This window comes from Muntiacus reevesi, chromosome 3, assembly GCF_963930625.1.
Source record: "Muntiacus reevesi chromosome 3, mMunRee1.1, whole genome shotgun sequence".
NCBI classification, from domain to species: domain Eukaryota; kingdom Metazoa; phylum Chordata; class Mammalia; order Artiodactyla; family Cervidae; genus Muntiacus; species Muntiacus reevesi.
The window spans coordinates 115853033-115875692 of NC_089251.1; the positions used below are offsets into that span (position 1 = coordinate 115853033).

A 22660-nucleotide genomic window follows, 5' to 3' on the forward strand; every position below is an offset into this window, starting at 1 on the left:
CAAAGAGTATCTTTATTTTTAAAATGCCAGTTCTGGGGACTTCCTTGGTGGTCCAGTGGTTAAGGATCTGCCTTGCAATGCAGGGAATTTGAGTTTAATCCCTGATCAGGGAACTAGGATCCCATGTGCTGGGGAGCACCTAAGCCCATACGTCATAAGTACCGAGCACGCCACAACTAGAGAGTCCAAGTGCTGCAACAGAAGATCCTGCGTGCTGCAACTAAGGCCTGACAGAGTGAAATTAATTATTTTTTTAAAAAAGGGTTTATAAATGCCTATTCTGGAACTCTATTCCAATGATATAATTCAGACCAAAAAATACATTTGCATAAGAATACTCATTGCAATAGTGTTTATATTGGAAAAAAAATTGGAAATGACTGACATGTTCAACACTGTGTTTTGTTTAATAGATGGTAGTACACATATACAACAGAATATTATAAAGACTAGAAGAACAAAAGACACAATCTTTTTAAATTAAAATAAACATGGAGTAGTTTGCCAAATATTCTAATGTAAAATGCAAAATGTGAACGTTTAAGGTAAAAGCACAATATTTCAAAGAAGTTTCTCCTGCTCATCCCAGCATCACATTCACTGTCTCACACACCACTCGCCCAGCAATGCATTCATCTTCTCTGCCTTTGGGGTAACTTGGGTGGGAAAACTGAAGAAGCGTTTATGTAAGTTCAAGTCCTGAGGCCTCTAACATTTGAGGTATTGACAAAGATGTATGTTCACATCATTTTCTGAGCTTAAAAAAAAAGCAGGTTACAAAAATATTGCTGACAATGTGAACAATGATTATCCCAGGCCCTGGGATTTCAGGTGTTTTTTTTCTTCTTTGTATTGTCATGTATTGTTTGATATGTACATAATGTGTGTACATTATGTTGATATTTATGAGAAAAAATGAAGCTATTTTCATAAGGGAAGGGAGTTACCTTGATTTTATTTTCTCCTCTATTGTTCTCAACACATATTCTACCAGATTACCTGTAAGATGCCTTCCTTCTTCATGCACAGGGCGACGTACCTGGCTACCCGGTTCTGTGGAGCTGCTCCAGACAGAAGCTCCTTGTTCGGGGAGGGGAACCTTCCATGAGCCTGGCAGAAACGCCAGTCAGCTCACTACTGCCCTCTCCTGGTGAGAACAGGGAAGTTCTGATCTAGCTAAACAGCACAGCGGTCACATCGTGATTGGCCAAGGTCATCCCAGAATCGCGACTTTGGGCTACCCTTGCAGTCCTCAGTGTGCTGCACATCACCACTTGCTCTAGCAGTTGGAATAGAACATCTCCTAGGAACCTCTGGCTTGGCGTGGACAGCACTGTCCTGATGGGTTTGCAGTCATTACACTCAGCCTCCCTTAGCCCAGGTCATGGCCTGTTTGAGTGATGAGCAAATGATGAAGAACTTTCCTGCCCACTAAAGAGCAGTGATGGTCTGGAGTTCAGGTTCGAGAAAGTAGAAGGCAGAGTTGAAAGAAGATAAATGCAATCATCCCAATTATAAAAGCTCTTGGGACTTCCTTGGGGGTCCAGGGGTTAAGACTCTGAACTTCCACTGCAGGGGGTGAAGGTTCCATCCCTGGCTGGGGAACTAAAGTCTCACATGCCATGTGGTGTGGCCTAAATAAATAAATAAAGCTCTTGCTGTTATATAGTTCTAATTACTTTTCAAGTTTTTGTCAAAGTAGCTTGATATGTACAAATAAATTCATACAAGGATGCTTGTTGCAGAATTGTTGGCAACAGCACAAAACTGCAAACAATCTAAACAGCCCTCGCATTTGGACAAAATGGAATAATATGCAGCTGTTAAAAAGAATGAGGTAGATCTATATGTGCCACTGTGAGATGATCTCCAAGATTTATTGTTAAGTTAAAAAAAAAAAAAGCACGATATTTAACTGTCAATAATTATAAATGTGTTGTGTCTTAAATAAGGATCTGTATAACAGTACACATTTCTATTTAGATATGTGTAGAATACATTGGAAGGAACACTAGAAATTAATAATAATAATGACTATCTCTGGAGATGGCAAAAAGAAAGAGAAATAATCTCAGTTCAGCTCAGTTCAGCTGCTCAGTCATGTCGGATTCTTTGCGACCCCACGGACTGCAGCATGCCAGGCCTCCCTGTCCATCACCAACTCCTGGAGTTTACTCAAATCCATGTCCGTTGAGCCGGTGATGCCATCCAACCATCTCATCTTCTGTCAACCCCTTCTCCTCCCATCTTCAATCTTTCCCAGCATCAGGGTCTTTTCAAATGAGTCAGCTCTTTGCATCAGGTGGCCAAAGTATTGAAGTTTCAGCTTCAGCATCAGTCCTTCCAATGAACACCCAGGGCTGATCTCCTTTAGCATGGACTGGTTGGATCTCCTTGCAGTTCAAGGGACTCTCTAGAGTCTTCTCCTACACCATAGTTCAAAAGCATCAGTTCTTCGGTGCTCAGCTTTCTTTATAGTCCAACTCTCACGTACATACATGACTACTGGAAAAACCATAGCCTTGACTAGACGGACCTTTGTTGACAAAGAAATGCCCCTGCTTTTTCATTACTGTCTAGGTTGGTCATAGCTTTTTTCCCAAGGAACAAGCATCTTTTAATTTTCATGGCTGTAGTCACCATCTGCTGTGATTTTGGAACCCAAGAAAATAAATCTCTCACTGTTTCCATTGTTTCCCCATCTATTTGCCATGAAGTGTTGTGACCGGATGCCATGATCTTAGTTTTCTGAATGTTGAGTTTTAAACCAACATTTTCACTCTTCTCTTTCACTTTCATCAAGAGGCTCTTTAGTTCTTCTTTGCTTTCTGCCATTAGGATGGTGTCATCTGTGTATCTGAGGTTATTGATATTTCCCCCGGCAACCTTGATTCCAGCTTGTCCTTCATCCAGCCTGGTATTTCTCATGATATACTCTGCATATAAGGAATCCACACACATACACAAAACTATTAGAACTAGTAAATGAGCTTGGCTAGGATATACACAAAAATCAGTTGAATTTCTATACACTATGTCTTAGTCCATTCAGGCTGCTATCATAGAATACCATAGATTGGGTACCTTAAAAACAACAGATATTTATTTTTCACAGTTCTGGAAGCTGGAAGTCTGAGACCAGGGTGTCAGCACGGTCATGTTCTGGTGAGGATCCTCTTCTGGGTTGCAGACAGCTGTCTTCTCTGGGGCCCCTTTTATAATAAGGCCTCTAATCCCATTCATTGGATTCACCCTCATGATCATAGCATCTCCCAAAGGCCATTGCCACATTTGGGATTAGAACTTCAATGAATGAACTTTGTGGGGACACAAATATTCAGCCCATAATAACTAGCAATGAACTATCTGAAAATGAAATTGAAAAAATAAATTTATTTACAATGGCATCAAGAAGAATAATATACTTAGGAATAAATCTAACAAAAGGAATACAAGGTTCATACACTGAAAACTACAAAAGATTGTTGGAAAAAGAAGAGATTAAAGGAAGACCCAAAAGATACCCAGGACTTAAATGGGAAGAAATCTGTTCATGGATTGGAATGAACAGATGGGATTCTGGGGAGTAAGATGATAATGGTCCCCAAACTAATCTACAGTTTCAGTGCAATGCCTATCAAAATCTCAGCTGGCTTTTTTTGCAAAAATTGACAAGCTGATGCTAAAATTTATATGGAAATGCAAATGACACAGAATAGTCAAAACAATCTTAGGGGGAAAATTTCAAGCTTCTTAACATAGCTAAAATAATCAATGTGTGATACTGGCATAAAAATAAAAAATAAGATGAGACTTCCCTGGTGGTCCAATGGCTAAGACTCTGCACTCTCAATGCAGGGACCCAGGTTTGATCCAGGGAACTAGATCCCACATACCACAGTTAAAGACACTGCAACAAAGATAAAAGATCTCGAGCACTGCAACTAAGACCCAGTGCAGCCAAATAAATAAATATTTAAAAAAAAATAAGATTCAGTTTAGTTCAGTCACTCAGTCATGTCCGACTCTTTGTGACCCCATGGACTGCAGCACTCCAGGCTTCCCTGCCCATCACCAACTCCTGGAGCTTGCTCAAACTCATGTCCATGGAGTTGGTGATGCCATCCAACCATCTTATCCTCTGTCGTCCCCTTCTCCTGTTCAGTCTTTCCCAGCATCAGGGAATGAAATAGAAATGAGAGTCTCAAAATAAATCTCTACATTTATGTTCAATTAATTTTAGACAAGAGTGCAAAGGAAACAATTGGATATCCATAGGCAAAAGGACAAAGCTGGATCCCTACTCATACCATATAAACAATTTAATTCAAAATATATTATAGACATAAATGTTAAAGCTAAAACCACAAAACTCTTAGAAGAAGATATAGCAGCAAATCTCTGTAACATTGTATTAGGCAATAGTTTCCTAGATATGACACCAAAAGGACAAGCAGCAAAAGAAAAAAACAGATAAACAGGGCTTTGTAAATATTGAAAATCTTTTGCTTCAAAGGATAATGGAGCAATGAAAATCTTCTGGAATTAGAGTGTGGTGATGATAGCACAATTGTGTGAATATACTAAAAATCACTGAGCTTTATACTTAAAAGTGAACTTTGTTGTATGTGAATTATGAGAAAGGTGCAAACATAATTGTGGTTTCGGACTGTGAATTTTAAATCATTATAACTAGCCTCAAACATCTTTATTAATCAAAATAAGAACTATTGCAATCAGCACACTTTTGCCAACAAGAAATAAGTTTGTTTATTCCTGTAGCGTAAAAATCTGTGCTTCGGGATTCAACAAACTCTTGGAAAGCATTTTCTGCCTCCTGTTGGTTGTGGAAGCATTTTCCCTGCAAAAAGTTGCTTGAAGAAGTGGTAGTCTGTTGGTGAGAGGTCAGGTGAATATGGCAGATGGGGCAAAATTTTGTAGCCCAATTCTTTCAACCTTTGAAGCATTGGTTTTGCAACGTGCGGTCAGGCAGAGTCATGGAGAAGAATTGGGCCCATTCTAGTGACCAGTGCTGGCTGCAGGCACTGCAGTTTTCAGCACATCCCATCAATATGTTGAGCATACTTCTTAGATGTAATGGTTCCACTGGGATTCAGAAGACTGTAGTGGATCAGACCAGCAGCAGACCACCAGTGACCATGACCTTTTTTTGGTGCAAGTTTGGCTTTGGAAAGTGCTTTGAAGCTTCTTCTCTGTCCAGCCACTAGCTGGTCATTGCTGGTTATCTTGTAAAATTCACTTTTTGTTGAACATCACAATGCAATCAAAAAATGATTCGCTGTTGTTGCAAAGGATAAGAGAAGATGACACTTCAAAACGACGATTTATTTGATTTGCAGTCAGCTCATGAGGCACCCATTTATCGAGTTTTTTCACTTTTCCAATTTGCTTCAAATGCCAAATGACCAGAGAATGGTCAACGTTGAGTTCCTCAGCAGCTTCTCCTGTAGTTGTAAGAGGGTCAGCGTCTATGATTGCTCTCAATTGGTCCTTGTCCAATTCCGATGGCTTGCCACTACACTCCTCATCTCCAAGGCTCTTGTCTCCTTTGCCAAACTTCTTGAACCACCACTGCACTATACGTTCACTAGCAGTTCCTGGGCCAAAAGTGCTGCTGATGTTGTGAGTTGTCTCTGCTACTTTATGACCCTTTTTGAACTCAAATAAGAAAATCACTCAAATTTACTTTTTGTCTAACATCATTTCCATAGTGTAAAATAAATATAAAATACACATAATAAGGGAAGTCACTCTGTCATGTCCGACTCTTTGCGACCCCATGGACTGTAGTCCACCAGGCTCCTCCATCCATGGAATTTTCCAGGCAAGAGTACTGGAGTGGATTGCCATTTCCTTCTCCAGGGGATCTTCCTGACTCAGGGATCGAACCTGGGTCTCCCACACTGCAGGCAGACGCTTTTACCGTCTGAGCCCCCAGGGAAGCCCACATAACTCATTAGCAAAAAAAACATGAAGTGACGGACTTCCCTGGTGGTCCACTGGTTAAGATTCCATGCTTTCAGTGCAGGGGGCGCAGGTTTGATCCCTGGTCAGGGACACAATCCCTGGTCAGATCCCATATGCCATGGTGCAACTAAGTGTGTGCTCCTTAACAATGACTTGACTCAGCTAACAATATATAAATAAATAAATATTTTTAAAAAGCATAAAGTGAGAAATGAGCATTAAAATGATATATAACATAACCACATTTAAGAACATATTCCAATATCAAATGGCAAAGTTCAACAGTGCAAAACCACAATTAGTTTTGCACCCACCTAATATATGGCAATAAGGCTACTGTTTTTAAAAAAGGACTTCATGATTATTAAATGGGAAACACTCGTAATTTCCTCCTGATGCTTTCCTTCTGTGGGCAAGGCATTCACTGATACAATAATCCTGTCTTCTCTCTGCCTCCAACTCATTCTTCCCCTAAAGCAGAGAAATGACTCAATAGATCTGAGTTCAGGATAAAGAACTGTTACGTGTAGTTCTGCACACTCCTTTCCTCCTGGATTTCCAGGAGGCATTCTGCATGCTTCTCTATAACTGTCTCTACAGCATCAGGCACTGCCACTGAATGGGTGATTAATTTGGACTAATTCTGGGGTTAGAATTACAGACATAAGCCACTGTACCTAACAGCAGTTTTATCAATAATAAAGCTACCTTCGTCTCTATATATCTTATTTCTTTATCTTATTTATCAAATGGTTCAGAACGTTTTTAGGCAAGGCGGGTGCTATTTATTAACCCCCAAGAACCCCAGCAGCACTGGGGCCCTGGTGTGAATATCATCAAATAACTCTTGTGAGGACTTTCCTGGCAGTTCAGTGATTGAGACTCCAAGCTTTCAACGCAGGGGGTATGGGCTCAATCCCTGGCCAGGGAACTAAGATCCCACATTCTGTGTAGCACAGCCAAACAAAAAAAAAAAAGATTTGTATATCACAAAGACACCGAGTTTGGAGAGGTAGTGTGGGACAATGGGATGAGTCAACAGACCTCATTTTTCCTTCATTCACACATTTATTCAACAAATAATTAGCAAGCCCCTCATATGTGTCAGTTTTGAAGAATAGTAACCTAACTCCTGCTATAAAGGAGCATACATTTTAGTGAGAAGACTGATAATAAACCAGAGCATATTAATATATTATCTTAGATGATGATAAGTCCTAAGAAGAAAAAAAATAACATTGGAAAGATGAATAGGAAATATCAGGAGAGGGTGTGAAATTTTAGGGAGAATGTCCAGGAAAAGCCTCACAAGCAGATGGCATTAGAACAAAGACCTGAAAGAGATCCAGAAGCTAGTCATGTGTATATCTGGGGGAAGAGATTTTCCAGGCAGAGCAAACAGATATGCAAAGGCTCTGAAGTAATGGGGAGGAGGAGACTGGAACATGAGGTCTGAGAAGTCTCAGGAAGCCAGCTCAGATAACACCCTGTGGCTCAGAGTACGGACTTTGGCTTTTACTCATGACTTTAACCGCCGAAGGTTTTCGAGCAGAGAGGTGACATTTGAATCTGTTGAGAATAGATTACAGAGGGCAAAGGCAAAAGCAAGAAAATCAGCTAGGAGGCTGTTACAGTAATGATGATGATGGCTTGGACCAGAAAAGGAGCAGTGGAGAGAGTGAGAAAGGGTCAACTCTGCAGGTATTTTGAAGGTAGAGCTGACCAAGTGTGTTGATATCCTGGAGTTAGGGTGTGTGAGAGAGAGAAATTAAGGATAATTCAAGGCTGATGTCCTGAACAACTAAAAGATGCCGTTGCAATGAATTGATCAGCGGTTAGGGGAACTGACCAGGCACTCATTCCTGGGCATGTTAATTTTCAGATGCCCATTGGACATTCAAGAGGATATGTTAAATAGACAGTTGGATACACAAGTCTGGAGTTCAAAAGAGACGTCCAAGCTACTCATTGGCTTATCATTTAGCCACTTGCTAGCCTCGTGACCTTAGACAAGTCATCTATCTTAGAGCTACATGCTCCTCTTCTGTAAAATAAGGATAAAAACAGTGGCTCTAACACAAGGTTGTTGTGAGAATCAAATGTGATGATCCGTGAAATAACCGGTTCACAGGAGGCTTTGAATAAATTATCGCTATTATGAAGTTCAATTAAACATGCATTTAGTTGCTGGAAACACAAACAATGAAAGATACAGTCCCTGCCCTCAATCCCAATGGAGAAAACTTGGTCAGAGTTTTCAACAGTCTTTAAGGTAACAATAATAATTTGGGAGAAACATTGGTTCCTGGCACCTAACAGAAAAAAGAGAAGAAAGGAAGAGTCAACGATGATGGACAATTAGGGAGTTCCCTGATTGTCCAGTACCTAAGACTCCATGCTCGCAATGCAGGGGGCCTGGGTTTGATTCTTGGTCAGAGAACTAGATCCCAACATGCCACAACTAAAAAGATCCTGCATGTCACAACCAAGATCAAAGATCCCTCAGGCTGCAACTAAGACCTGGTACAGCCAAATAAATACATAAACAAACTCTGGTCCCATCACTTCATGGCAAATAGATGGGGAAACAGTGGAAACAGTGGCTGATTTTCTTTTTCTGGGCTCCAAAATCACTGCAGATGGTGACTGCAGCCATGAAATTAAAAGACACTTACTCCTTGGAAGGAAAGTTATGACTAACCTAGACAGCATATTAAAAAGCAGAGACATTACTTTGTCAACAAAGGTCCGTCTAGCCAAGGCTATGGTTTTTCCAGTGGTCATATAGGGATGTGAGAGTTGGACTATAAAGAAAACTGAGCGCCGAAGAATTGATGCTTTTGAACTGTGGTGTTGGAGAAAACTATTGAGAGTCCCATTGACTGCAAGGAGATCCAACAGTCCATCCTAAAGGAGATCAGTCCTGGGTGTTCATTGGAAGGACTGATGTTGAAGTGGAAATTCCAATACTTTGGCCACCTGATGAGAAGAGCTGACTCATTTGAAAAGACCTGATGTTGGGAAAGACTGAGGGCAGGAGGAAAAGAGGACGACAGAGGATGAGATGGTTGGATGGCATCACTGACTCAACAGGCGTGGGTTTGGGTGGACTCCGGGATTTGGTGATGGACAGGGAGGCCTGGCATGCTGCGGTTCATGGGGTGGCAAAGAGTCGAACACGACTGAGTGACTGAACTGAACTGAAACAAACGTTTAAAGTTTTTTTTAAAAAGCAAAGATAATTGACAACTAACACCAGGATGAAACAACCCGGAGAACTGGAGGGAAAACCAGAATGTATATGTGGTCCTCACATCAGCTTGCTGTGAAGCTTTGGACTCATCAACTCTCAATCTCTCTCACTTCCCCAAAGGGTAAACCCCAGTTCCCCTGAGACGTTTAAAGGTGACCAAAGATGCTCAGGGGAAAAACACAGATGCTATAACACTAATCACATCACTTCCCTCAGGCCTATTTTCCCTTTCCTCTGATCAAGCCCTGTCTCCCCATGAAGACTCCTCCAATCTCCTGTGAGCCCCAAACCTGGTTTTTCTCAGCTTCTAGGCAGCAGGGTAAATAGCTCAGAGACTCTGAATGACATTGAAGACCCTGGCACACAGCACAGGTGCTTGAACCAAAACGAAGAGGAAAGTCAGGAGCATAAAGGAAGAGAAGGTATCACTGAATTCATACTGGGCAGGGGTTATGCTAATTGTTCTCATGGCTGAGAAAGTTGTTGCAAGGATTAAATATGAACTCACATTAGAGCATTGGGCCAGGGCCTGGCACATAGTAAGAGCATAATAAACGTTGGCTGTATCATTTTTATTGCATCTCTTTTAATCCTCACAACAACCTTGCAAGCTGAGTCCTCACAACTTTACAACCTGGACTCTAAACTAAGAGGCAGGGACTTCCCAGGCAATCCAGTGGTTAAGAATTTGCCTTCCAATGCAAGGGATGCAGGTTTGATCACTGGTCAGGGAACTAAGATCCCACACGCCATGGGGCAACTAAACCCTCACGCCGCAACTACTGAGCCCACATGCACTGCAGTGAAGATCTCACATGTTACAATGAAGATCCAGTGCAGCCAAAAATAAAAATAAAATAAGAGGCTATGCTGTGCTTAGTTGCTCAGTCATGTCAGACTCTTTGCGACCCCATGAACTGCAGCCCGCCAGGCTCCTCTGTCCGTGGGGAATCTCCAGGCAAGAATACTGGAGAAGGTTGCCATGCCCTGATCCAGGGGATCTTCCCAACTCAGGGATCAAACCCAGGTCTCCTGCATTGCAGGCAGATTCTTTACCGACTGAGCTACCAGGGTATAATAGTACATGCTCTTGGATCAGACAAATCTGGGCTCAAGTTCCATCTCTGCCACATCTAGGCTTTTGGAATCCTGGGAAAACTATTTTATCTTACTGTAAAGAGGAGGAAATAATGGTCCTTACTAAACAAAGATTCATCTAAAACCCTCAGTGTAGGGCCTGACACACAGTAACTGCTCAAGAATCACTAGATATTCTTAGTACTCTTTGAAGAGGGCATAAAAGTTCCAGAGGTTAGGTTACTTATCCAAATTCAAACAGCCAAGTAGAATAGATTCTTGCGGTTTTGTCTTGCTCAACATCCGTACCTCCTCTTTATGTTAGAGTACCTTCGCTCTTTGGAGAACCACCCTCCCCCACCCTTAAGCCTTGTGATTTGGGTGGAGTTGACACCTCTATTTCAAGCTCTCAGTGAAAATGTGTGACTCAGATCTGGCCATTTACTTATCCCATCTCCCTGGTCACAGCAATTGGTTCAAGAGTGAACTTGTGGCACTTCCATGGTGATCCAGTGGCTAAGATTCCACATTCCCAGTGCAGGGGGCCTGGGTTCAATTCCTGGTCAGGGAACTAGATCCCACATGCCATAACTAAAAGTTCGAATAACACAACTGAAAAAAAAAATCCCAATGCCACATCAAAGACAGAAGATCCCATGTGCCAAAACCAAGACCTGGCACCACCAAATATATATATATATTTTAAAAAGAGTGAGATCTTGTGACCCATGCAGAGCCAACAAGAATACTGAACCTTTGTTGAATCCATCAGGAAAGATACGAATCTGACTTTGGACTTGACATTGGGAGGCTATAAGCTTGGATTTGCTGGGGGTTGCCAGGTAAAGAGAATGCCTGAGTGCAATACAAATCCAAAGGAAACAGAACTGAAGGATGGAAAGAGACAGAAACCTGCAAACTCTGAGCTCTTGCCTGAACACTTGAGCAGACATGTCTAAAGTCTGTACCTCAAGCTTCAGGTACATGAAGCAATAATGAGACAAGAATTCACATTCTCTCTCTCTCTGCCTTAAGACAATCAAAAAATCCTTACTTGGCAAATGCATTAGTCAGGGTCCCAACTGAAAGCAGATGGCACCCTCAAATTAGAATCATTTGAAGAGGGTTTATTTACTATGGTATAGACAGTGTAAAGTGAAAATGAAAGTGTTAGTCACTTGGTCGTGTCCGACTCTTTGCGACCCCATGGACTATAACCCACCAGTCTCCTCTGTCCATGGAATTCTCCAAGCAAGAATACTGGAGTGGGTAGCCATTCCTTTCTCCAGGGATCTTTCTGACCCAGGGATTGAACCTGGGTCTCCTGCATTGCACACAGATTCTTTACCATTTGAGCCACTAGGGAAGCTCAGTGTAAAAGAACCTCAATGGGAAGCATGGTGACCTGGGGCTAGCAACAACTGAGGAGCTGTCACCACCTCTAGGCCTGAAGGAACAGAGGAGAAAACAGTCACCGGGACCCAGGGGAGGGCCTTTGGTAGAAGAGCAGTGGCTGTCCATCACAGAGTACCACCAGCTTGTGGAGGAAGCCAGGCGTGTAAATACCTCTCTCTCCTCTTGCCGGTCATCCACAGACCCCTCATTGAATAGGCCTAGCAAGAAGCCAGAAGGCAAAAGAGCCTGTAAGTGTAGCAAAACCAGGCAGACTCAGAGCAGGATGAGAGATGGATCCACAGAGGCAGACAAGAGATGGCCCAAAAACCTGGTCTGACTGTCTTTCGCATAAAGTCCCATGAAGAACTTTGGAAGCTCAGAGTTTTAGTACTCTCACAGTTCCCTGTACAGTGCTCACCTCCCTTCCCTGGAGAAGACCCCCGGGTTGGCACACAGAAGATAGGAATTCTGAGCACCTGGGAAGAAGATGCTAACCTTGCAGAGAAAAGAAGCCACCAGGCCAGTGGGCCACGTGGCCAGAGCCCTGGACTGACGCTCAGGCCCTCACCCCGCCAGCTCCCTTGACCCCATGGAAATCTGTCTGCCAGCCGGTTTGGCCCCAATCTCAGGCATCACAAGGCAACAGCTCGGTGATTTCCCTTTCTCTCCATAGGAGATGTCTATATCCTTCTGCAGCCAAGCCAGAGAAGCTTCTGGGATTCCCCACGACTGGCCGGGGCCCAAGAGGGCCCTGAGGACAGGGCTGAGCTGCATCCAAGTATCTTGTTTTGGCCACACAGACACCTGTTCCCTCTTCTTCCTTTACAAAACAACTCACCCTGATCTTTTCAGCCAAAATAGTTTCCTCCCTACCTTTCAAATCCAGTTTAAGCCTTATAGTCTCTTCAGAAAGGCTTTCTCATTAACTCTCCTGACTCTACACTCTCCTGCTATTAAGATGATAACAGAAGGACTTCTGCATGTACAATAACTAATAATAGCAACTCTTATTTACCAAGTGCTTTCTATGTGCACACCACTGAACTAATTGCCTTGTGGAAACCGTTTCACTTAATCCTCACGACACCTTGTGAAATAGGTGCTATCAATAATATAGAATATATTTTGAGCTGGCACCCCTCAGATTGGCACCTTAGAAGCAATTATTTTATCCATTTCTACAGAGGAGAAAACTGAGACTCAGAGAGGATTAAATTACTAGTTTAAGTTCACACAAATAAGCAACAGGCAGAGATGACACCTAAACCCAGGGATGACCAGTTGCAAAGCCCAAGCTCTTCAAACTGAAATGCCTTCCTGCAGCCCAGCTGTGTGCAATCTCACAGTTAGGTAGTGGCTGGAGGAGTTCTGAATCTTCTCTCTAACATGTATGTGCGTGTGCTGGAATCATAGTCGGTGAACCTAACTTACTATGTACATATAGTGGAAGCAACACTATTCCCCAAGTTTTTGCAGCAAACACCACCAGCGCCCCTTTGTGGTTAAATCCATTTGGTTACCACTCCAGCTCTCAAACCCTAATGAGACGCCAAACACTTGAAGATAATTTCATTAGTGATGTCAGAACACATTACAGATGGAATACAGAAAACAAAGGAACCCACTAGGAGTTACTGGTAAGATGCTCACGCTATTAGCCTGCCCCATTTCCCACTGCCAACAAACCATCTTTAGCCACTTGGAAAATTGGCCTTGCTTTCACTTCCTTTGTGAAATGTCTCATGTGGTAATTTTCCCAGAGTGTAAATAAGTCTTTTCAGAGTAATCAATTCATTAACTTCTCACAAAAACACTATAAAGTAAGTCATGTTGTCATCTCCATTTTATAGACGGGGCATCTGAGGCTCAGAGAGGTTAAGTCACTTCCTCAAAGCCACACAGCGGGCAAGTGATAGTGCTGGGATTTGACTCGCTGAGTCAGCCTTCTGAACTTAGGCATTTAACAACTGCTACTCTGTAGTTTGACGATAAAGCTAAATGAAGATTATGAGAAAATCCATCAAAGCGCTAAAAATGAAAACCATGCTATGAAGGATTGTAGAATCTATGTGCTCTAGTAATACAGAGGAGAGATCGTCCACTTAGAATGTGAGGCTGGTTGGATTGATCAGCAAATGTAATGTGGAGAACAGAGAGCTGAGGAGCAGCCATCAGAGTGTCTGGGACAGGCAGGTAAGCTGAGAGAGCAATCAGGGAATAGACATCCATGGTGGAGGGTGAGGGACCCCTGAACCAACAAGGGGAAACTTGAGGATGGTGCTGGAGCATCATCAGGTGGGAGAAATTGGAAGGAAGGACTAGCAAACTGAGAAAGAGGAGCCCTTCTTTTCCTTCCTTAAACCCCTGTTTGCTAAATTCCTATTCTATGCCAGGCACTGCTGCCTTCACAGAGTTTGCAGTCTAATGGGAGAGTGAATTAGTACATTTTCGGTTGCAAGTGACAGAAACCAACTCACCCTGGCTTAAGCAAAGGGGAATTTGTTGGCTCACTTTACTGAAAAGTTGATTGGAAGGGTGGGCCTCAGGCTGGTTGACCCACGGGCTGCAAAATGTCAGTGGAGGCTTCCCTGGTGACTCAGTAGTAAAGAGTCCGCCTGCCAATGCAGGAGACACGGATTCAATCCCTGATCCGGGAAGACTGAATGTAGTATGGAGCAAATAAGCCTGAGGGCCACAAGTATTGAGCCTGTGCTCTAGAGCCTAAGAACTGCTACTACTGAGCCGCCGTCCTGCAAGTACTGAAGCCCTTGCATCCTAGAGCCCACGCCTTGCAACAGGAGAAGCCACCAGGATAAGAAGTCCACACAATACAACTAAAGAGCAGCCCCCACTTGCTGCAACTTCAGAAAAGCCCGTGCAGCAACGAAGACCCAGCACAGCCAAAAATAAAAAATATTTTTTAATTAAAAAAATGTCAGTGGGAGTCAATCTCTTCCTACCTTGATCCTGCTCTCCTCTGAGTTTCCTCCATTCTCAGGAAGCTTTTCTCCTTCTGGTGGTGTGATGGCTGTCCCTGGCTCCAGCTTTTCTTCTTAGCCTGTCAGTGCCATCCCTCTTCTAACCCCCGCCCCTGGAAAAGAATCTTTCCCATTTGTTCCAGAGAAAACCCTAAGATTGGCTCTGATCAACTACCTTGATTCCATGCCTAACACTGACCCAGTTATGGAGCTTAAGGATGGAATATGACAACTAGCCAGGCCTGAGGGACAGGCACACCCTTCCGTGCAGCCCTACCCAGACCACACAGATTGAGGACGAAGGGATGGCTCCCAGGGAAGATTGGAGTACTAAGAAGCGGGGGATGGATGCTGAGTAGGCAAGAACAACAGACGGCTGATCCAGGGATTCAGGCAATGATCCTGGTGATTACAACAGCGTGTGATAAATGACATGTGGAAGGAAGTGGCTGGAGGAGCACATAGGAAACACCTAACCCAGAGGAAGTAACTGTAAGCTGAGACCTGAGGAGTTCTCAGGACAAGGAGGGGCATGGAAGGGGTAAGAAGGAAGTGGGTTGTGAAGGTTTCTTGAGATATGTGAAACTGTGTGTTGTTTGTTAAAGTTACTTGAGTCGTGTTCGACTCTTTGTGAGCCTATGGACGGTGTACCCCGCCAGGCTCCTCTGTCCATGGGATTCTCCAGGCAAGAATACTGAAGTGGACTGTAATGCCGTCCTCCAGCAGATCTTTTGGACCCAGGTACTAAACCTGCGTCTCTTACATCTCCTGCGTTGGCAGGCAGGTTCTTTACTGCTGGCGCCACATGGGAAGCCCATGTGAAACTGCGGTCTGAGCAGAGGGACGGTGCAAGTGAAGATGATTGCCTGGATCATGAACTTGGCTGGAGCAGAAAGGAAGGCAAATTGATTTGGGCCTAAGAGGAGATGAAGATGTCAGTTTGGGATGTTGTTTTTGAGGGGCATGAGGGTCATCCTGTTAGAGATATCAAAGAGTCGGTTGGACACGTGAATGTAGGGTTTAGGAGCAGAATCTCTGCAGGCAGATCCAGGATGGTCACTGAAGTGTGGGTGAGACACTTCTGGATGAGAAGATCAAGGTTGAACAGACTCATTGAAACAGACAATGACAGACTTCCCTGGTGGCCAAGTGGTTAAGACTCTGCCTGCCAATGCATAGGACACAGGTTCAATCCCTGGTCCAGAAACTAAGATTCCACATGCCGAGGAGCAACTAAGCCTGTGCTCCCCAACAAGAGAAACCTGAGAACTGCAATTAGCATAGCCCCCACTCACCACAACTAAAGAAAGCCCACACATTGCAATGAAGACCCAGCGCAGTCAAAAATAATTTTTTTTTAATTTTAAAAGTGTGGCCAAAAATAGAAAAGAAAGAAAAGGACATCCAAATGGCCAATAAGTACATGAAATCAGCATATGAAAACAATATCATTACTTATTAGAGAAAAACACATGAAAAAATGAGATATCATTACATACCTACCAAAATGGATGAAATTAAAGGGACTGAGTATCAGCAAGAATGCCAAACTAACAGAACTGCCAATGGGAGTGCTAACTGGCACAACCATTTTGGAAAACTGGCAGTAATTTATAAAAGCAAAACATATGTATCTGCTTTGACCTAACAATTCTACTCACATATATATAGCCAAGAGAAATAAGTGCTTAAGGCCATCTAAAAATTTGTAAGAGAACATTTGTAACAGTTTTATTCAGAAGAACAAACCAAATGTCCTTTGTTATATGTTCATTGAATACAATACTACACCACACATAAGCAAGAACTTAGTACTGACACAGATGAATCTTAACAGTTATGTTGAGTGAAAGAAGCCAGACTCTGTGATTTTATTTATAAAAAGCTCAAAAACAGATATAACTAGTTGATGGTGATGGAGGTCATAAAGAGTAGCTTCTATTGTGGAAGGGCATGCACCTGAAAGGGGGCCATAGGAGGCTTTCTGGGGTGCTGAAAATGGTTTGTATTTTGATCTGGATGGTGATTATAAAGGTGTTTACAGTATAAACATTTATCCAGCTGTTCATTTAAGATTTTTAAGATCTACACATTTCAACAACATGGAAAACATAGCTAATATTTTATAATAGCTCTAAATGGAGTATAACCTTTAAAATTGTGAATCACTATATTATACACCTGTAATTTATAATAATATCACACCACAACTATGCTTCAGGGCGGTCCAGAGGTTAAGACTCTGTGCCTCCAATGCAGAGGGGTGCAGGTTTGATCCCTGGTGGTGGAATTAAGATCCCACATGCTGTGTGGTGCGGCCAAAAAATAAAAAATTACACTTCAATTAAAAATAAATAAAGTTTTTTATTTTTAATTGAAGGATAATTACAATAGTGTGTTGCTTTCTGCCATACACCATGAAAAGTTTTTTAAAAAGAGATTTGTGCACATTACTGTTTCTATTTCAGGCCTAAAAAACCAGAGGGAAGCTTAGCCCCACCTCCAAAAGACAAAAGAAATGATGATAGCACTGATCTGGAGACTATCGGTATTTTACAGTTTGTGATATGAGATGGTGTTTCCTTAGACCCAACTTAATGATGAGATCCTCCAGGGCCAGAAGTCTTTGATTCTGAGCTCTAGTGTTCCAAAGCATCTATATCAGGCCCACAGCATCCAGGACTCGGCATCTGCTCAGAGCAGCACACTCCAGCCCCTGAGTGCTCAGCTCAACACTTATTTCCGGCATGTCTGCTCTGTGCCAGGCCCTGTGCTGAGAGATGGGAGTTTGAAGATGAATAAAACACCATCCCTGCACACTTAAAAACTGCCAACCAAGAGATGAGTGCTCCAGGACGAAGGGTTCTTGCTGCCGCCAACTTATCCATCAGCACACGTAAAATAATAATAGTAACAAACAACCACCATTTATGAACTGCCAGGTGCTTTATGTAACAGATTTCACGCTCCCCCCCTTAATTGCTATTTAAAACCACAACTGCCTGCAGCTACTTTTGTCTGTTAGGGGAGTGGCATAATTTTTCCCTGGGTATACAGGATCTTTGTTTAGAAAATACTTAATAAGTTGCTTTGGCATGAAGAATGAAACTCCCCGGGGCTAGGCAAGACAAAGGAGCTGAACTGCTTTGTAAATTAGAGTGAGGAAAACGTGGCAGCCGGGCAAGGGAGGGAGGTCTGAAAACAGGAGGAAGGGAGACGTTAGGAAGTATAGTTAGGGAGATCTATGTTGTTTTTGTTTTCCCAGATTCCATTCCTTAGGATACCACCCCTTTGCCTTCCTAACCTCATACATTCTTCAGCTTTTATCGTTCAAAAATTACTTCCTCATACCACACTCAGCCTTCAAAAGGAATGAGGCAAATCTCTATAGACATGGGAAAAGGCACAGGATGTATTGTGAAGTAAGAAAAAGTAATCAGCAGAACAGATGCTTAGTGGAGTCTCATTTTTAAAAAGGAGTTCCAAAGACATATTTACAATTGGCTACACGTGGAAAATTCCTACAAAACTACATAACACTGTATTAACAGCTGTTACTACTAGGGATAGTGGTAGGGAATATTCAGAAACTTTTATTTTCAGTTTTTACCCTTTTTACCTTCAAGCATTTTATCAAGAGATTTTATCCCTTTTTCAAAAGCCTCTTCCTCCAAGCAGCCTTCCCTGACTGCTATAGTCCATCAGGTCCCCAAGGTGTCCTGCCCGCCTCTGTTGTGACATTCAGATCTTTATAATTCCTGCTCCAGACCTCTCCCACTCCTCTGCCTCCTGCAACCACTGTACTCTCCCCAGCTCCAAACTGACAGGCACCAGGAACTCCTAGCAGAGTGCTTGGCATAGCTATTAATCGAATGAATAAATTCTTCCACCTCCCAAAGAGCTTTTCTCCCACCTGGCTTTGGATCTTCCAGAGAGAGGAAGCACACACAGCCCAGCCCCACCTGTGTATGCTGCTCAGGCTCCGCTCATGGCATTCCAGCTAATTCTCTGCCCCGAGCAGGGTGAGATGCCCTCTTTCTTTGTTCTAGTGATAAGTGGAAAGGCAGCAGCTCCTGCCCTCTTCAGAGCCTCAGCCTTGAGTGACGCTGGAACGCCCGAGACCAGGGCAAACTGTGAGAAGTGTGAGCAGGTGAGGGAGCCAATTACCGGAACTGGCCAGGGCAGCCTGGCTGACCTCAGCAGGAGCAGGGACGGCTTCCCTTTCCATCTTCCTTTTCTTTCCGGCAGCAGGGGAGGAGGAGACCAAGGCCTAATTGCTTTCACCTTGAGAAAAGTCTGCTGCTGACCATGTGCGGAGAGAATCACTCCATTATACAGCAGGGGCTCCAGATGATACCAGATCAGGAAGGCTGACATCTTCCCTGAGGCCCTCGCTAACGACTAAGGGGAAGAGACATCCTTGGCCTACTGCCCCGCTCCTTGCTCAGGTCCACCAATCACAGTGTCAGCCCATCTCTGACTTTCTTTCTGCCCAGAACCCTGCAGGGAAATTTCTGAGTCTGCCTCCTCCCCACCAAGGCTGCTGTCACTAAGATGGTGCTTTTGCTGGGTTTTGCCCAGGCCAGAGCGAAAGTTCTGGGAGAGAATTAGAGCTATCTCACAGGCTCCAACGGCCAGGTGGACACCCCTATCAATCTAGCCAGGCTTTACCCACCAAGTTCAGACAGGAAAAGTGATGCCGGCCACTGGGACTGCCAGGGAGCGCCACTGGCCAGCCATGGGTGCCGATTCTGCCCAGACACTTCTAACAATTAAGGCAAAGGATGAACTCTCAAGGTTTCCTCCATCCCTGAGGAAAAGCAAATTCAAAAGCCACACAGTGCTCTCAACACCTGCAGTGAAGCAAGGAATGTGATAAAGAGAAAGCACTGTGGCTCAGGCCTGCAGTCTTGAAGTGACGCTATGCAGGGAGTCTGCCACCAGAAGCTCAGCATTTGAGTCACTGAAAATCACCCAGGACGTATGTGATACTGCATATGATACAAAGAACAACATAAAGTCTAGGAGCACTAGTTAGTCACCTACTGGGGCCCAAGTAGAAGTTTCCTTTAGGAAATTCCTTTTAAATATTATTTATTTATTTATGGCTTTGCTGGGTCTTCATTGGGCTTCCCTGATAGCTCAATTGGTAAAGAATCTGCCTGCAATACAGGAGACCCCAGTTCAATTCCTGGGTCAGAAAGATTCCGTGGAGAAGGGATAGGCTACCCACTCCAGTATTCTTGGGCTTTCCCTGGTGGCTCAGCTGGTAAAGAATCTGCCTGCAATGTGGGAGACCTGGGTTCAAACCCTGGGTTGGGAAGCTCCCCTGGAGAAAGGAAAGGCTACCCACTCCAGTATTCTAGCCTGGAGAATTCCATGGACTGTATATAGTCCATGGGGTCACAAAGAATTGGACACGACTGAGCGACTTTCACTTTCACTTTGGGTCTTCACTGCTTTGCTTGGGCTTTCTCTAGTTGCAGCGAGCAGGGGCTACTCTTCGTTGTGGTGCACGGGCTTCTCATTGCGGAGGCTTCTCTTGTTGCGGAGCACAAGCTCTAGAGCGCAGGTTTCAGTAGTTGAGGCACACAGGCTTAGTTGCTCCACAGCATGTGGAATCTTCCCAGACCAAGGACTGAACCCATGTCCCCTTTAAAAGAAGGCAGGTTCTTAACCACTGGACCACCAGGGAAGTCCTCATTTAAGAAATTCTCAAGGGACTTCCCTGGTGGTCCAGTGGTTAAGACTCCTCGCCTTCACTGCAGGGTTCAATCCCTGGTTGGGGAACTAAGATCCCACATGCCAGGTGATGTAGCCAAAAGAAAGAAATTTTTGAGAGGCAATAGAAGACCACTGCTCCACACATAGGCCACTTCAACCACCTTCTAGCTGTGTGACTCTGGTCATGCTGCTTAACCTCTTTGAGCTTCAATCTCCCCAGCTGTAAAATAGGGTTAATAACATCTACTTTAAACGGTGTCACAAAATAAAATTAATATACATAATAGTGCCAGAAAGTGCTCACTAAATGGGAGGTGTTCATATTATTATTATGGTACCATCATCACACATTCCAGCACAGACACTGCTGAGGTGGAAAGCGGGAAGGTCCTTTAGAAACACACAGACCTGGTTGGAGATCTAGTTCCATTACTTCCAATGTAAGGCCTTGGGAGAGTTAATTCACTTCTTTGAGCTTCAGTCTCCCTCTATAGGTGGCTCAGATGGTAAAGAATCTGCCTGCAATGCAGGAGACCTAAATTTGATCCCTGGGTCAGGAAGAACCCCTAGAGAAGGGAATGGCAACCCACTCCAGTATTCTTGCCTGGAAAATTCCATGGACAGAAGAGCCTGGTGGGCTACAGTCCATTGGGCTGACACAACCGAGTGACTTTCACTTTCACTTTCAAGGCCTTGGCAGAATTAATTCACTTCTTTGAGCTTCAGTCTCTCTCTATAAGAAAGCATGAAAAATACAGCCTTTTCAATGGGATGGATAGAGCTCAGCCATCACCTGAAACTGAGCACATTGGTGCTCAAGGAACGTTACCTGCATGGATACAGGATCATCACCCTCTTTCCAGCATCCTCTGTCTAGCTTGTTTGGTAGTTTTTACTGAAAGACAAAAGCCTGCATATGGTAGTTTAGTCACTAAGTCATGTCCGACTCTTGCGACCCTATGGACTGTAGCCTTCCAGGCTTCTCTGTCCATGGGATTCCCCAGGCAGGAATACTGGAGTTGGTAGCCATTTTCTTCTCCAAGGGATCTTCCCGATCCAGGAATCAAACCCAGGTTTCCTGCATTACAGGCAGATTCCCAACTGAGCTACAAGGGAAGCCTGCATATGGATTTTATCAAAGCCAGTGGTCTTTTTCCTGTTGATTCTTCTAGACATCTCTATACTGTTTGACCCTGGTGGTCACTTCTGAAGTTTTTGAGACCTCCTGCCTGCCCTCTTGGTTTTCTTGACTCTGACCCCTGATACTTCTCTCTCTCTCTCTCTTCCCAGGCTCTTCACCCTCCTTAGCTTACTCCTTACTTGTCTGTCATCTGCTTTCCACATTCTACCCTCTCTCCCCTGAGAAAGGCCACAACACAGTCACCAAAGTAAGCTCAGTCTATCCTTGATCCTGATCTCAAAGGTATCATTATTCTTCCAGCAACCACAAGTCAAATCCTAGATTCTTTTCTGTTTCCTTTCCTGTCTTTCTGAATCCACTCAGTTGCCAAGCATCTCTATTTTCCCCTTAAAACATTTCTCACATGTACCTCCTTCTTTTCCATCTTTCCTCTTGCCATTCAAAGACTAATACCAACCCAGATCTTATCTAGTTTAAGTGGCTAATTCCAATCTATCCTGAGTATTACAGCTGACCAGAAAAGATCACTTTAATCATACCAGATAGTCTCTTTTCACCACTCTTTCCTCTTCACTCAAAATTCTATTAAGGCTGTTTCCTTCCTCCAAAGGCACTCAAGGGCTTTCATATCTGATTTTCTACATTTGACTTTCCTTCAGGCCCCAACCCAGATTCTCCACCACATGCATGCCTTCTCCGTGTCTATTTTCTCTCCTTTGCATCTCCAGCCTCCTCGGTCTGGACTGCCATTTCCTGCCCTATTAAAATTCGATCCATTCTCTAAGGCCTAGCTCAAACCTCCACTCCTCCCAGAGGCCTTCTCTGCCCACTCCAGGGTGTGGTTATCACCTTCTCTGAGTTTCTCTGATGATGTTGATGTGGTCCTTGCGATAGAGCTCTGCCTGTTTGAGGAGTTGGTTGATGCCTACTGGGACACCTGCCTGTGCCTTCAACTCACACTGCAGGGCAGAGTTGGTATCTTGTACACCCACCTGGATGACACAGCATAGTGTCATAGCAATTTGGAGTTGGACAGACATGTTCTCATCCTGACACGTCACTTTCCCACTGGTTGCAAGACCAACCTCTCCCAGACTTCCTCAT

The 22660-nt window shown here is 43.7% G+C and overlaps 1 long non-coding RNA gene across 1 annotated transcript in view; it reads right to left on the minus strand.

The window, feature by feature from the left end:
- Positions 1–386: 386 nt before the first annotated feature.
- Positions 387–22660, minus strand: part of LOC136164798 (uncharacterized) — a 48419-nt gene continuing 26145 nt past the window's right edge. Inside the window, exon 6 of the long non-coding RNA XR_010662408.1 lies at positions 387–2936. This is a non-coding gene — a long non-coding RNA (uncharacterized lncRNA). The remainder of the gene's footprint in view (positions 2937–22660) is intronic.